Here is a 16,541-nt window from a genome sequence, read left to right as displayed (position 1 = left end):
GTCATCAACAGTCTGATGTCGGTGTTGACTGCGAGGAGTAAAGCTTTGTGTCGTGCAGTCATCAAGGGTACGCGAGTCGGCCTTCGGATCTGAAAGCCCATATCGATGATGTTTCGTTGAATGGTCAACACGCTGACACTTGTTGATAGCCCAGCACTGAAATTTGCAGCAACTTGCTGAGGGGTTGCACTTCTGTCACGTTGAAGGATTCTCTTCAGTCGTAGTTGGTTCCGTTCTTGCAGGATCTTTTTTCGCCCGCAGCGATGTCAGAAATTTGATTTTTTAATGGATATTCACGATACACTCGTGAAATGGTCGTACGGGAAAATCCCCACTTCATCGCTACCTCGGGTATGCTGTGTCCCATTGCTAGTGCGTCGGCTATAACACCACTTTCAAACTAACTTCGATCTTGATAACTTGCCATTGTAGCAGCAGTAACCGATCTAGCAACTGCGCCAGACACTTGTTGTCTTATATAGGCGTTGGCAACCGTAGCGCCGTATTCTACCTCTTTATGTATCTCTGTATTTGAATACGCATGCCTATACCAGTTTCTCTGGCGCTTCAATGTAAAATGGTTCAAATGTGCTCCTACCTAGCTACCTAGCTACCTACCTACCTACCTACCTACCTACCTACCTACCTACACCTACAAGCCTAGCCGCTCCACGGCTGCACGCTTTACTGGCGCGGCGCCGGAATCTGCAGCGGCCGACACGCTATACGCTCCGCGCTCCCAGCTGTCCTTTGAAGCGGTTCACCGCTCTTCTCTCACACACCGCCGGCCAACAACTGTTCACTCGGCGGGAAAACGCGCGGACCTTTTGACGGTAAAACGCCTGCAGTTTCGGGAAGCGAATGGAACTCCGCAGAAGAGACGGCATTTGGCGGAAAAGGGCTACCGGTTTGCGGCTACAGCTGCAGTGCGCTAGCCACTGCGCGGTTTTTTCCGCGAGGTTGTTGGGATAAATGATGTTCTCAGCTCTCTCAGAATACTGTGTTTTACTAAGCGCGGTCGTATTGGAGCTGCCTTGTCTGTAACCTCTGAAAAGGAAGGAAGCTTGGGATTTAACGTCCCGTCGATAATGAGGTCATAGGCACTTAGCACAACCTGTGACTGGGGAAGAAATGCGACGCGCGCACCGAGAACAATTGGTACAAAACCACACCGATGAGCTAAAACACTGCAACCATCTGGTTAATAGCGCGTTGGTCCACCATTGTAACGCAAGGAAAGTGCCATTGTGCGTGGAAAGGATTGGACAAGTCATTGTCAGCTTTCTGGAGGCACGTAGCACCAGATGTAAACGCACAATTAACGCAGCTGCCATAAATTACGGGTCAGTAGTTTGTTGGCGCAGAAGTGGCGCCAGATAGCGTCCAAGATGGGTCCTGTCTGGATGAGATCAGATGAATTTGCTGGCCAAGACATCAACATCAGTTTAGCATCATCCTCCTTGTAACACGCCCGGGGGTACAAACGGTGGGCGGGTCCCTTGTACTGGTTTCTCGTGTCGACCGTGCGCCCTGTTCACACCAAGTACCCGATACTCCCGCGGCGGTCGTATTGTTCTGCTCCACACTGCTGCTGGCTTGCCTGAAATAATGTATCTAAATATGCAAGCGGGTTTAGGGGAGCCACTCAGCATCAAACACAGCACTGTCCTGTATCTGCTATGAACAACTACATTTTGAGACGATAAGAAAAATAGCAGGTTGCACTGTTTACACTCAAAGTCGTAAGTTTTGATGCAAACTTGTAGATGATCATCTGTTCACAATATCACTTGGAAGAGCGTACGCGTAACCGACACGACTGGGGTGACTGATGATGCGGAAGCCGAATGATCGAACGAAAGTTCTTACGGTCGTCACGCATACACAGATATCTGGTACAATCCTCCTTGACTCTAGTAATAATATAACACTGTTCATAAAGTTAAATTTTCAGTTCTCACTAGTACGAGCGTGCGCGTAGCCGTCGCGGCGCGGTTGATTGTTGTTGTTGTTGATGATGGTGATGATGAAACACGATGACCGAACGCATGTTCTCACGCTCGCTGCAAGACACTGGCACTTGAATGCTCTCTTTTGTGGTAAACTATATCGATGATTGACATTACTCATTCTGGGAGGCCGAACACGGCGCGGATGATTGATGCTGTACGGTACGACACACAACGAGCAGATACATAAAATGCGTTATCGGCAGCACAGCTCATATTTAATTACTTCTTTACGCACTTTTCTCTGAATCCATATTCCATGTCTCATTACTTCACTGTAACAGCACTTGTAGCAACACTCGAACTTCCGTAACAATGCATATCATGTGTAGAGCTACCCACAGCACAACATAACAGCCCCGCGTCCCGTACTCAATTCTGCAACGCGCTGACCGCAAAGATACTCCGCAACCAAGTCAGCGGTATGACAACACGCTTACATCCTCAAACCAATGCAGCACATCCTGGCCTTGTGACACTGACAGTAATTCTGCTGGAAGATGTCATCGGCCTTGGGGAAAGACATCAGCCGTGAAGAGACGCAGGTTATGCACAATAACGTTCACATAGTCCACAGCTGTCAGGCTGTCTTCGGTTACTGCCGCAGGTCCCACGGAAGCCTCAATGTCTACACTGAGGACAGCAAAGAAGCCTGTGCTGGCTGGCGTAAGCTGTCGCCAACCCACCAGTCGGCAAAGATGAAGCGCGAAGATCTATTAGTAGGCACTGGATTGAGGACACATACCACGAGAGAGGCCAGAGACACACCGACAAGCAACAATCTGCCAACGTCCACTCGACAGCACATACACTCCTGGAAATTGAAATAAGAACACCGTGAATTCATTGTCCCAGGAAGGGGAAACTTTATTGACACATTCCTGGGGTCAGATACATCACATGATCACACTGACAGGACCACAGGCACATAGACACAGGCAACAGAGCATGCACAATGTCGGCACTAGTACAGTGTATATCCACCTTTCGCAGCAATGCAGGCTGCTATTCTCCCATGGAGACGATCGTAGAGATGCTGGATGTAGTCCTGTGGAACGGCTTGCCATGCCATTTCCACCTGGCGCTTCAGTTGGACCAGCGTTCGTGCTGGACGTGCAGACCGCGTGAGACGACGCTTCATCCAGTCCCAAACATGCTCAATGGGGGACAGATCCGGAGATCTTGCTGGCCAGGGTAGTTGACTTACACCTTCTAGAGCACGTTGGGTGGCACGGGATACATGCGGACGTGCATTGTCCTGTTGGAACAGCAAGTTCCCTTGCCGGTCTAGGAATGGTAGAACGATGGGTTCGATGACGGTTTGGATGTACCGTGCACTATTCAGTGTCCCCTCGACGATCACCAGTGGTGTACGGCCAGTGTAGGAGATCGCTCCCCACACCATGATGCCGGGTGTTGGCCCTGTGTGCCTCGGTCGTATGCAGTCCTGATTGTGGCGCTCACCTGCACGGCGCCAAACACGCATACGACCATCATTGGCACCAAGGCAGAAGCGACTCTCATCGCTGAAGACGACACGTCTCCATTCGTCCCTCCATTCACGCCTGTCGCGACACCACTGGAGGCGGGCTGCACGATGTTGGGGCGTGAGCGGAAGACGGCCTAACGGTGTGCGGGACCGTAGCCCAGCTTCATGGAGACGGTTGCGAATGGTCCTCGCCGATACCCCAGGAGCAACAGTGTCCCTAATTTGCTGGGAAGTGGCGGTGCGGTCCCCTACGGCACTGCGTAGGATCCTACGGTCTTTGCGTGCATCCGTGCGTCGCTGCGGTCCGGTCCCAGGTCGACGGGCACGTGCACCTTCCGCCGACCACTGGCGACAACATCGATGTACTGTGGAGACCTCACGCCCCACGTGTTGAGCAATTCGGCGGTACGTCCACCCAGCGTTCCGCATGCCCACTATACGCCCTCGCTCAAAGTCCGTCAACTGCACATGCGGTTCACGTCCACGCTGTCGCGGCATGCTACCAGTGTTAAAGACTGCGATGGAGCTCCGTATGCCACGGCAAACTGGCTGACACTGACGGCGGCGGTGCACAAATGCTGCGCAGCTAGCGCCATTCGACGGCCAACACCGCGGTTCCTGGTGTGTCCGCTGTGCCGTGCATGTGATCATTGCTTGTACAGCCCTCTCGCAGTGTCCGGAGCAAGTATGGTGGGTCTGACACACCGGTGTCAATGTGTTCTTTTTTCCATTTCCAGGAGTGTATTTAGGCCGCGGCCGCTGACCGGAGCGCCTTAGTGACTCTGTCTTCCAGTTTGGCGTCCGGCAGTTTCACCACAGAGTGGACTCAGTTCGCATCACAGGCTACGACAGTACACAGTGACGAGTTTAGTGCCTATAGCGGGACTAGCAGGAGACTGATGTTTGTAATAGCAAGACTATCGATATTGTCTGCAAGAGGACTATTACTGATGAGCCTGTACCACAACACATGGACTCTATTCAAGTTAAGTAAACGGTCATGCAAATCAAAAATCGTGTTAATCAGTTTGTGTTGTAGAAAGAGCATACCAGCCACCCATATCAACATCCTCTCCGTTGCTTCCTTGCGGTACAAGGCTCTATAGTGGCGACGAGGATACTACAAAGACAAAATCCTGAGAAGGGAAGTCTAGCTGAATCAAATTAAGAAGATTACGCTTTTCTTACGTTTTTCAGAACTGAGGAGGCACAATAGGTAAATCCTACTAATGTTCCACATTGACAGGGCAAGTCCTGATGAAGTCCCGTCTGTCTGTCCCACGGAAGCCCAGATGACTGTCACGCACAGGATGGCACTGTCCACACCAGGCTGTGTACGTCACAAAGTGCGGTGTGTGTTTCGAGGGGCCATTCGCCTGGATAACGGCGTATCCAGACACAACCACAGATCTGGTGCATTAAGAAACGTGGTTGTTCCGACCACATGACAAATTTCCCATTGATCCACGGCCCAATGTCTATTATCCAGTGCCCACTGCAACCGTAACTGACAATGCTGTTGGCTCGGCATGGACACAAAATGAGGGTTTCTTCCGTGAAGCCTCTAATTCACCTCGTATATCCGTTGGACAATATACTACGAAACATTAGCGCCTTCCCACCACTACATTCTCTCGTCATGTCAGCCACAGATCTCAGCCTTCCGTGCTTTACAGGGTAGGAACGACCAATACATTGTCACTTAATCGTGCTTAAACCTCTTTCAGTCACTTTCCATAGACGCTCACGATAGCGACATGCCAACAGCCGAGCAACTTCTAGGTTTCTGAGATGCTCGTTCCCTCGAATCTGGCGATAACAATCTGCCTTTTGTCAAAGGTAGTAACATCAGTGGATTTTTCATTTGCGTCCATATCACAACTAGAATGATGTGTCTGGTCCTGTTATACTTTCCTTACAGCATCACGTGCCCGCAAATGAACTAGACTGTACTCCATACTGTCGTGGGCAGTTGTCGATGTTTTGGCTCATCAGCTTATCAGCTGTTGTGTCGGTCACCACAACCCCAACGCCGAATGGATACACTTCTCCACCGCAGCCGCTTACCAGCTACACTCTCCATTCAGCCAGACGGCCTGTTAATTCGTAGGGCAGCGTAGCACGTGCACTTTCTTTGGTACCACGATCCACCACGGCAGCTGAGAGCCCTTCCCAAGGCAACCCTTGCGGAAACGGCGAAACGGAACAGCGGTGAAAGCACGGACCCCAGCCTCAGTTGCCGCCGCGGCCGATGGCGTCCCGCAGGAGAAAGTCCTGCGCCGCGTCCATGACGCCACGCTGGGTCCTCACCTGTAGAAGCAGTGGAAGCTAGAGAGGCGGCAAACTCTTTCCTGTGTGGGAAATATTTCACTGGTGACGAGTACTTGTTTGGGACTCTTTCACTGTTACTCGCTCACCGTTCCATTTTCTAATCTAACTGTCGCACCGTATGTCTGTATCAAACAAATGTATTCTCATACAACCAGGATTTAAAGATAAAAACGCTACTTTTATTAAAAACTGCAAGTCAATATTCATTAATTAGGGTTTACATCCGTTAATATTCACTCTAAAACAAAATAAGACGACGCACCACTAAGGAATTATCCAAATGGGAGGGAACTCTGTACGTTTGATGTACATGTACAGACAACAAATGATTACAGTTTCAGAAAAATTGTGTCATTTATTCAGGGGAAAGAGGTTCACAAACTCAGCAAGTCAATAACGCAATGCTCCTCCTCTGGCCCTTATGTAAGCAGTTATTCAGTTTGGCAGTGATTGATATAGTTGTTCGATGTCCTCCTGAGGGATATCGTGCCAAGTTCTGTCCAACTGGCGCGTCGGCGTCAAAATCCCGAGCTAGTGTGAGGGTCCTGCCCATAAAACGTTCTCAGTTGGGAAGATATCCGGCGACCTTGCTGGCCAAGGTGGGATTTGGCAAGCACGAAGAAAAGCATAGAAACACTCACTGTGCGCAGGCTCGCCATGAAGGGCAACAAAACAGGAAGTACCACATCGGCAACGTATAAGTCTGTTATAAGGCTCTTCAGCGTCTATTAAAATCTCTCTGTCATGTAAATCTGAAGATGGTCTGACCAGGCCACCAGATAGCTGTTTGTGCACGGAGGAAAGGTCTAGCACTGTTGTCATTAAGATATGTAGGACCAAGTGCGGTGGATCGACGTGGGAATTGGGGGTAGGTGTTGCCAAAGACCACTACTGTGATGTTTATGTTGCACTAGTGACGAGAAACATAAGTGTCTTGGGAGTTCACCACTGTCTCCTGTTTCTAAAGCGCTGGACGATCATTTTCTGTTGCTCGATAAGGGCAGTAAGAGGAAGCGACAGAGACAAAATGGAAGACGCTGTTTCGGCGTTGTTCTGTGTAGGTTTTCATCAGTGGTGACTACAGGACAGGGTCGAAAATCCTGTCGCGGCAAGAAAACGGCACACAGCCAGACAGGCTAACACATCTAAGTTAGTATTGGTCAGTTGTTTCATACATCAAACTATTCTTTTGTAGAAATGATATGGAACGAGGCAGTTTATAGGAAATGTATACATAATTTATATTTACATTAATAAACACTTTTTTAATCGTACTCATGCAGTTACACTTAAAACAATTTTTTTGTGACAACCAGTTTTTAAACAGGAATTCAACGACATTGCTTTGCTACCTGGTAGGAACTTTATGGTATTGGGCAAATGAGGAAACATTTTTGTTGCTCCATATTGAACTATTTTCTAAGCCCCTGACAGTTTCAATAAGGCTATTTTTCCCGCTAGTGTTGTAGGTATGGGCATCGCTTTTCTTCTAATATTTTAATGTACTGTTTATGTCGAATTTCAATTGTTTCTAAGTTTAGCAATTATAGAAAGAGCTCAGTAATATGCTTCTTTCAGTTCAAGTTTTCATCAATACGTACATCTAAAAATTTCGAATGTTTTACCCTATTTACTGACTCCTGGTCATGCATTGCATCAATTTTTGGAATGACTATTTCTTGTACAGAACTGAATACAGCGTGTGCCATTCTTTTTTTTTAATTTAGGATGAGTCCTTTCCCTGAGAACCACTTCATAATTCTTTGAATGAAATAGTACTCCGGACGATCACCACTCCTGGTCGTTGAGCCATATGGGGGGGGGGGGGGGGGGGCGACAGTCAGGTTGGTATGCCACCCCTGTCCGGAACATCTCGAGAGACACATCTTCGCTGGTCACCAGGGCTCACTTCGAAGGGGAACTCATCAGTAAAGACAATTCTACTCCAGTTAGATTCCATTCCGAATGTGCCAGACAGGACCAGAAGCGGGCTTGTTGGTGTACAGAGATCAAAGGTAGTCAGCGTAAGAGGCGCCGTGAGCTCAGACCCCTATCTGTTAGCAGTGTGTTAATGGTCATTGTCGTCACTGGAGCACCAGTTCCACGTCGGGTCGGTGATAGCCGTTAATTCGGGCCTCTGAGTGAATCTCTGGCGACTGCTCGGTCCCCACGTTCTGCCATCTCTCTAGCTCGATCGCTTTCTTCTTGAAATTGTGTTCGGCCATGACTGACCCACTCCTGCCAACATCGTCGAATAGTGGCATCGCTCCTATTCAAAAGTCCAGCGGTTCGCCGATTACTTCAACCGGTTTCTTTGAGCCCAACTACACGTACACTCTCAAACGCTGACATGTGCGTACATAGTTCACGCGCCTGTCTCTGAGGCATAGTTACTGTCCAACTGAGTACACTGAATAAAATTGGCAAAGAATTTATGCCCTGGTACCGACATATACCCTGTTTACTATCCTTGCAAACTGCACGGTGAAACTACGCTGCAGCGTCCATCAATCGTCCGCCAGAGATTACTATTCTCCATTTTCCACCGATACCAGTATGAATATTAGCTTGTGGCCAATTTGCGTAACTATTCCGCTGTGCAACCTTTTTTATCTTATGAGTGTATATGGAGTTTAAACGAAAGTAAAAAAATCCTAGTGACATTCGAACCAGTGACTTGGCGGTTACAAAATTTCTACCGTACACGTTAAGCTACTAGCGAATAGGCTATCACATAGGAATTGTTTCGTACTTAATGGAGTTTGAAAAGCTTCCAACCATTAAAACTAAGTTATCGAGTTTTTTGAGAATTGCATCGCACTGCTTTTAGGAAACCGACGTCCGGGCAAAGACCTCCAGATTCTCTAGTTGGCACTTGTGTCCAACATGACGGGGAAGCATGGGCGTCTAGCGTTTGACAGCAATCATTTACACACGACAACCTGTGCACCACAGAAATCCACATCACTCCATAAAAATTTCGTACTTGACACACGTCATATGATGACAGAGACGGACACAATACTCGTATATGCCACTAACGATGGGCTATATAACTTAATACCGATGTGGAAACTATACAGTTTTACATGCAGTTTATGGCGTACAACATGTCTTAAGAAGTCATGAACTATTGTTGGATTCATGGTGAGATTATCAATCTCTACTTGCACCCAGTTCACGATGCTTGCCATGTGTCTGATGGCGGGTGTTCTCCCTAAATACTGCAGTGTAATACAAACAGTTCACTGAAACAATTGTACCGTACAACGAAGATGGCATACAGCACTGCCTGAAACACAGGCACAAGCAAGAGGACTGTCAGAAGCTGAACGACGGAGGAGAGCGTACTGCCTGATTCGGTCTACACCACGCTTGTCCTGCGTGTTGTCGGGACTAGCGAGGGTCCATTTCGCCGCGTTGGCTTCTCAACTGGTCACTCCTGTCCTCAGTCTGCCCAAAGACTTCCACGTGGTACAGTTTTGGTAGGAGCCAGCTCGTCAGCGTTCCTTAAGTGTCTTATGTTTTGACAATATGAAAAAGTGGATAGAAATCTGTCTACTGCACTTTAGCACTCCCCTCCTCCTGTCTCTCACGCTATTACAGTACTAATAAAACGAAGCGCAAGCCCGCTAATACGCTCGTTTGCTCTTATCATCTGAGATAAGCAAAACCATGGATAGCTGCAAGTAATGTGCTAAGCTATCGAACTATAGATCTGTGACACTGAAATATTTAGGAATAGCACTAGACTGGGCTCCCGCTTTTTAAAAGCACTGCATTTGTTAAAAGAAGGAAAAAACTCATTCCATGTCAGATGCATGATAACTAATTACGGTAATTATTTAAGTTTGTTTATAGGAAGTATCTTTGTGTCTGCACACCAAACCACCCCGACTGGTCTCACCCAAAGATTAATAAAGATTAATAAACACTTTGTGGTCTTCAGTCCAGAGACTGGTTTGATGCAGCTCTCCATGCTACTCTATCCTATGCAAGCTCCTTCATCTCTGAGTAACTATTACCACCTACATCCCTCCGAATCTGCTTTGTGTATTCATCTCCCTTCTACGATTTTTACCCTCCACGCTTCCCTCCAATACTAAATTGGCGATCCCTTGGTCCCTCAGAACATGTCCTACCAACCGGTCCCTTCTTCTAGTCAAGTTGTGACACAAACGCCTTTTCTCCCCAATTCTATTCAATACCTCATTAGTTATGTGATCTACCCATCTAATCTTCAGCATTCTTCTGTAGCACCACATTTCAAAAGCTTCTATTCTCTTCTTGCCAAACTATTTATCGTCCATGTTTCACTTCCATACATGGCTACACTCCATACAAACACTTTCAGAAAAGACTTCCTGACAAATCTATACTCAATGTTAACAAATTGCTCTTCTTCAGAACCGCTTTCCTTGCCTTTGCCAGTCTACATTTTATATCCTCTCTACTTCCACCATCATCAGTTATTTTGCTTCCCAAATAGCAAACTCATTCACTACTTTAAATTTCTCGTTTCCTAACCTAATTCCCTCTGCATCACCTCATTTAATTCGACTACATTCCTTTATCCTCGTTGTGCTTTGGTTGATGTTCATCTTATATCCTACTTACAAGACACTGTCCATTCCATTCAACTGCTCTTCCAAGTCCTTTGCTGTCTCTGACAGAATTACAATGTCATCGGCGAACCTCAAAGTTTTTATTTCTTCTCCATGAATTTTAATACCTACTCCTAATTTTTCTTTTGTTTCCTTTACTGCTTGCTCAATATACAGACTGAACAACATCGGGGAGAGGCTACAACCCTGTCTTACTCCCTTCCCAACCACTGCTTCCCTTTCATGTCCCTCGACTCTTATAACTGCCATCTGGTTTCTGTACGAATTGTAAATAGCCTTTCGTTCCCTGTATTTGACCCCTGACATCTTCAGAATCTGAAGGACAGTATTCCAGTCAATATTTTCAAAAGCTTTCTCTAAGTCTACAAATGCTAGAAACGTAGGTTTGCCTTTCCTTAACCTCTCTTCCAAAGTAAGTCATAGGGTCAATATTGCCTTACCTGTTCCAACTTACTACGGAATCCAAACTGATCCTCCACAAGGTCGGCTTCTACCAGTTTTTCCATTCATCTGTAAGGAATTCGTATTAGTATTTCGCAGTCGTGACTTATTAAACTGATAGTTAGGTAACTTTCACGCCTGTCAAGACCTACTGCCTTCGTGATTGGAATATATATATAATTTTTTTTTTAAGTCTGAGGGTTCTTCGCCTCATATATCTTGCTCAACACATGGTAGAGTTTTGTCATGACTGGCTCTCCTGAGGCTATCAGCAGTTGTAATGGAATGTTGTCTACCCCGAGGACTTGTTTCAACTTAGGTCTTTCAGTGCTCTGTCACACTCTTCACGCAGTATCATATCTCCCATTTCATCTTCAACTACGTCCTCTTCCATAATATTGTCCTCAAGTACATCGCCCTTGTATAGACCCTCTATATACTCCTCCCACCCTTCTGCTTTCCCTTCTTTGCTTACAAGGGAACCTCCCCATCGCACCCCCCTCAGATTTAGTTATAAGTTGGCACAGTGGATAGGCCTTGATAAACTGAACACAGATCAATTGAGGAAACAGGAAGAAGTTGTGTGGAACTGTGAAAAAATAAGCAAAATATACAAACTGAGTAGTCAATGGGCCACATAAGCAACATAATGGACTATGTGAGATTAGGAGCGCCGTGGTCCCGTGGTAGCGTGAGCAGCTGCAGAGCGAGAGGTCCTTGGTTCAAGTCTTCCCTCGACTGAAAATTTTACTTTATTTTTGCATAGTTATTATCTGTCCGTTCGTTCATTGACATCTCTGTTCACTGTAATAAGTTTAGTGTCTGTGTTTTGCGACCGCATCACACAACCGTGCTATTAGTAGACGAAAGGACGTGCCTCTCCAATGGGAACAGAAAACATTTGTCGCAAGGTCATACGTCAACCGATTCCTCCACAGGAAAACACATCTGATATATTCTATACGACACTGGTGACGGCATGTGCGTCACATGACAGGAATATATTGTCGACCCACCTAACTTGTACACTTGGCGAATGGGTAAAAAGATTCTTCTACCCTGCCCGATTTAGGTTTTCTTGTGGATGTGATAATCACTCCCAAAAAAGTGATGAAAACATAAGAGTTTGTCACATAAACTGAAAATAAAAAAATTAAACTTTTCACTCGATGGAAGATTTGAACCTAGGACCTTTCGTTCCGCAGCTGCTCACTTTACCACGAGACCACAGCACTCCTGCGTTCCTATCGTCCTTAATGTTGCCTATCTTCCCTTGAACTACTCAGTTTGTATATTTTGCTTATTTTTTCACAGTTCCACACAACTTCTTCCTGTTTTCTCAATTGATCTGTGTTCAGTTTTTCAAGGCCTATCCACTGTGCCAACTTATAACTAAATCTGAGGGGGGTGCGATGGGGAGGTTCCCTTGTTAGAACTGGTTTTCCGTCTGAGCTCTTGACATTCATACAAGCAGATCTCTGTTCTGTAAAGGTCTCTTTAATTTTCCTGTAGGCAGTATGTATCTTGCCCCTAGTAATATATACCTCTAACTGTTGCATTTGTCATCTAGCCACCCTGCTTAGCCATTTTGCACTTCCTGTCGATCTTATTTTTGAGACGGTTGTATTCATTTTAGTCCGCTTCATTTACTGCTTTTTACATTTTCTCCTTTCATCAATTAAATTCAATATCTCTTCTGTTATTCAAGTACTTCTACTAGCCCTCGCCTTTTTACCTACTTGATCCTCTGCTGCCTTCACTATTTCACTTCTCAAATCTATCCATTCTTCTTCTACTGAATTTCTTTTCCCTAAGATCATAAAAAATGGCAAGGAATGCTGCAAAATTACGAACGTTGCTTTACAGCTTCTTGTCCATGTCGCTGGGCCTTCGTCTGTTGAGACGGTGAAGGCTGGCTGTATCCACTGACGAAACCAAATACGACACGGGCCGAGAGTCTATAGCTAGGACAGCTAAACCACCTGACGCTGAGCACGGCGTCACAGAATGGGAAACAAATCCCGAACCACTAGAAAAAATTATAGAAAGACCGACTTGCGGAACGTTGGGGAACAAGAATTTCCCTTACTGGGACGTTCTTACTGTGTTGTGCAAAATTGTGTTCACAGTCGCAGTGTGGGTGAAATATTGAAAATCGTGAATGCATACTATGATTTTACATACTGTGAATTTTGTTATCTCAAAATTCTGAGAGTTCGTTGCTACTGTAGTATTTAAAAGAACTGACTGCCACATCTACTTGTGAAATTTTTTGACGGATGGTTTTCAGATACGGCAGATATCTAAAATGGAATTTCTCGGAAGGTATTCTAAAGCTACGAACTCGTTGGTGCAAACATACGAGGGTCACTCAATAATTGAAGAGACAAGTTGGTCTGGAGAGAAAAAAAAGTGTTCAGTTTTACAAAACAATACTTTTTCTACTTTTCAACATAGTCCCCTTGAACATTTATGCACTTGTTCCAACGGGCTACAAGCTTTTTTTATTCCGGCTGCAAAGAACTCTCTATCTATCTTTATATTTGAACCAATTTCCCATAAGGTTTTTCCATGTCGTCCTTGTCCTGGAACCTCTTCCCACGTAATGCCTCCTTCAGTTCGCCAAAAAAATGGAAATCACTAGGTGCTAAAACAGGACTGTAAGGGGGATGAGGCAGTACTCCCCAGCCCATTTTGTCGATGGTTTCACGGATTAGTTGAGCAACATGAGGAAGTGCGTTGCCTTGCTGGAGAATAACACCTCTCCTCTGAGATCTACGACGTCTCTCTCATAGCTGGCTTCATCTTGATTAAAAGCAAATCCGAGTAGTATTGGTTGTTCATTGTACGCTGGTGTTCGAGATTATCACAAAAAAACTGGACCTTGTGCATACCAAAACACCGTCAATATGACTTTCCCTGCTGATGCTCGGGTTTCGAATTTTTTCTTGACAGGTGAGTTGGTGTGTTCCTACTCCATACTTCGTCTTTTTGATTCTGGCTCATAATAGTGAACCCAAGTTTCATCACAAGTTAAAATTTTGTTGAGGAAGTGCTCACCTCCCTTTCATAACGTTCCTTTAGCTCTTGTTTCCTTGTGTAGCCGCGTGAACTCCTTTGAGACCCATCTTGCACATGTTTTGCGGTACTTCAGCTTGTTACTTATAATGTTATGAACTGTACCAGTATTAACTTGAATCTTATCAACCATCAACTCCACAGTCGGCACGAATAATGTCATCAATTCGACTTTGACGTGAGGGAAACTGCAACTGCTCGGCCAGAACGGTGTTCGTGAGTCACTGAGTTGCGACCATTCTTGAACTGCTCTACCCACTTGTAAAAATTTCCACGATTCGTACAACCTTCACCTTAAAACTTTAGACGTTCTACAATATACCATGTGATCAAAAAGTAAGCATAAATTTGAAAACTTAATAAACCACAGAATAATGTAGACAGAGGGGTAAAAATTGACAAACATGCTTGGAATGACATGGGGTTTTATTAGAACCAAAAAAAAAAAAAAAAAAACACCCCATATTGCTAGACGCGTGAAAGATCTCTTGGCTTTGGGGTTACCTGAAGTCGCAAGTGTATCGTGATCGACCGACATCTCTAGGGATGCTGAAAGACAACATCCGACGCCAAAGCCTCACCATAACTCCGGACATGCTGTACAGTGCTGTTCACAACATTATTCCTCGACTACAGCTATTGTTGAGGAATGATGGTGGACATACTGAGCATTTGCTGTGAAGAACATCATCTTTGCTTTGTCTTACTTTGTTATGCTAATTATTGCTATTCTGATCAGATGAAGCGCCATCTGTCGGACATTTTTGAACTTTATTTTTTTAGTTCTAATAAAACCTCATGTCATTCCAAGCATGTGTGACAATTTGTATCCATTATTCCGTGATTTATTCAGTTTTCAAATATATACTGACTTTTTGATCACCCGGTATATTCACTGGTTTCTCGCCTTCAGCAAGTAAAAAACGAATAACAGAACGTTGTTCAACTAATGAAGGTGTTTCAAGCAGACTCGCCATCTTGAAATGTATTTTTGAGGTTATAAAGAAAATATTGTTGATCATCAGCTGATCACGGCTCATCCCAGTGATGTCAACATAAAGCCATAAAAGTACCAAACTTGCCCTAGTAACAGTTTTTTCCCCAGACCAATTTGTCTCTAATTACTGAATGACCCTAGAGCTATTCTAATATCGAAATATTGTATAACAATCGTTGGCATCTCTGGAGCGTTAAAACCGGCGCTGACAGAAATTTAGTAGAATTGGAAGGCGGGGGGGGGGGGGGGTCACTCTGATCCCCATCGCACAATACCCCCAGGAGCGAACCCTGGATTGGCGCCTGTCGTGACGTGGGTGTGTACCAAAAGTAAGCACCTCCGTACACGACCGATCATTTCGCCCAAGAAACCAAAAGTGGGAACCAGTATTCTGTAGGGAAAGAAGACTCAGAACAATCAAATCAGAGTATAGAAACCAGCGCACAGTGCACCCCGCAGTTCGACTCAGAGTTCGCCCCTCTTTGCACAGCCGCGAGGCTGACAGTAAACAAAGAGAGAGAGAGAGAGAGAGAGAGAGAGAGAGCGGCCGTCTGGCCTGCTGAGAGCCCGTGACGGCCGCGTGTTTACCGCCGCAGCCTGCCGCTCCTACTCCTCTATATATAGCGCCGCCGCTGCGCCCCCACGCAGTCGCGGGACGCGCCCTCATCCGCACACGCCGCGGGAGGGAGACAACTTCCGCACCAGTGTGAACCGCGACCACACCTCTGAAGACAGCGGCTGCATTCCCGAGTTTTGTTCCCGGTAAAAATTCAGAAGTTCACTGATCCAGATAGCAGAAGTAGCCAAACAGTTTCTTCATAACTGCGCAATCACCGCAGTGTCCTTTCGTGTCAGTATTATACTACACTGAAGAGCCAAAGAAACTGATACACCTGCGTAATATCGTTTAGGGCATCTGCGAGCACGCAGGAGTGCAACAACACGACGTGGCATCGACTCGACTAATGTCTGAAGTAGTGCTGGAGGGAATAGACACCATGAATCCTGCAAGGCTGACCATAAATCCATAAGAGTGCGAGGGGGTGGACATCTCTTCTCTACAGTGCATTGCAAGGCATCCCAGATATGCTCAATAATATTCATGTCTGGGGTGTCTGGTGGCCAGCGGAAGTGTTTAAACTCAGAAGTGTGTTCCTGCAGCCACTCTGTAGCAATTTTGGACGTGTAGGGTGTCGCATTGTCCTACTGGAATTGCCCAAGTCCGTCGGAATCCGCAATGGATGTCAATGTATGCAGGTGATCAGACACGATGTTTACGTACGTGTCACCTGTCAGAGTAGCATCTAGACCGATCAGGGGTCCCGTAACACTCCAACTACACACGCCCCACTCCTTTACAGAGCCTGCACCGGCTTGAACAGCCCCTTGCTGACCTACTAGATCCATGGATTCCTGAGGTTGACTCCTTACCCGTACACGTCCATCCGCACGATACAATTTGAAACGACCAGGCAACATGTTTCCCGTCATCCAGCCGTCCAACGTCGGTGTTGACGGGCCCAGCCGAGGAGTAAAGCTTTGTGTCGTGCAATCATCAAGGTACACCAGTG

This window comes from Schistocerca piceifrons, chromosome 3 (assembly GCF_021461385.2).
Source record: "Schistocerca piceifrons isolate TAMUIC-IGC-003096 chromosome 3, iqSchPice1.1, whole genome shotgun sequence".
Classification (NCBI taxonomy): Eukaryota; Metazoa; Arthropoda; class Insecta; order Orthoptera; family Acrididae; genus Schistocerca; species Schistocerca piceifrons.
This window is presented reverse-complemented; position numbering follows the sequence as displayed.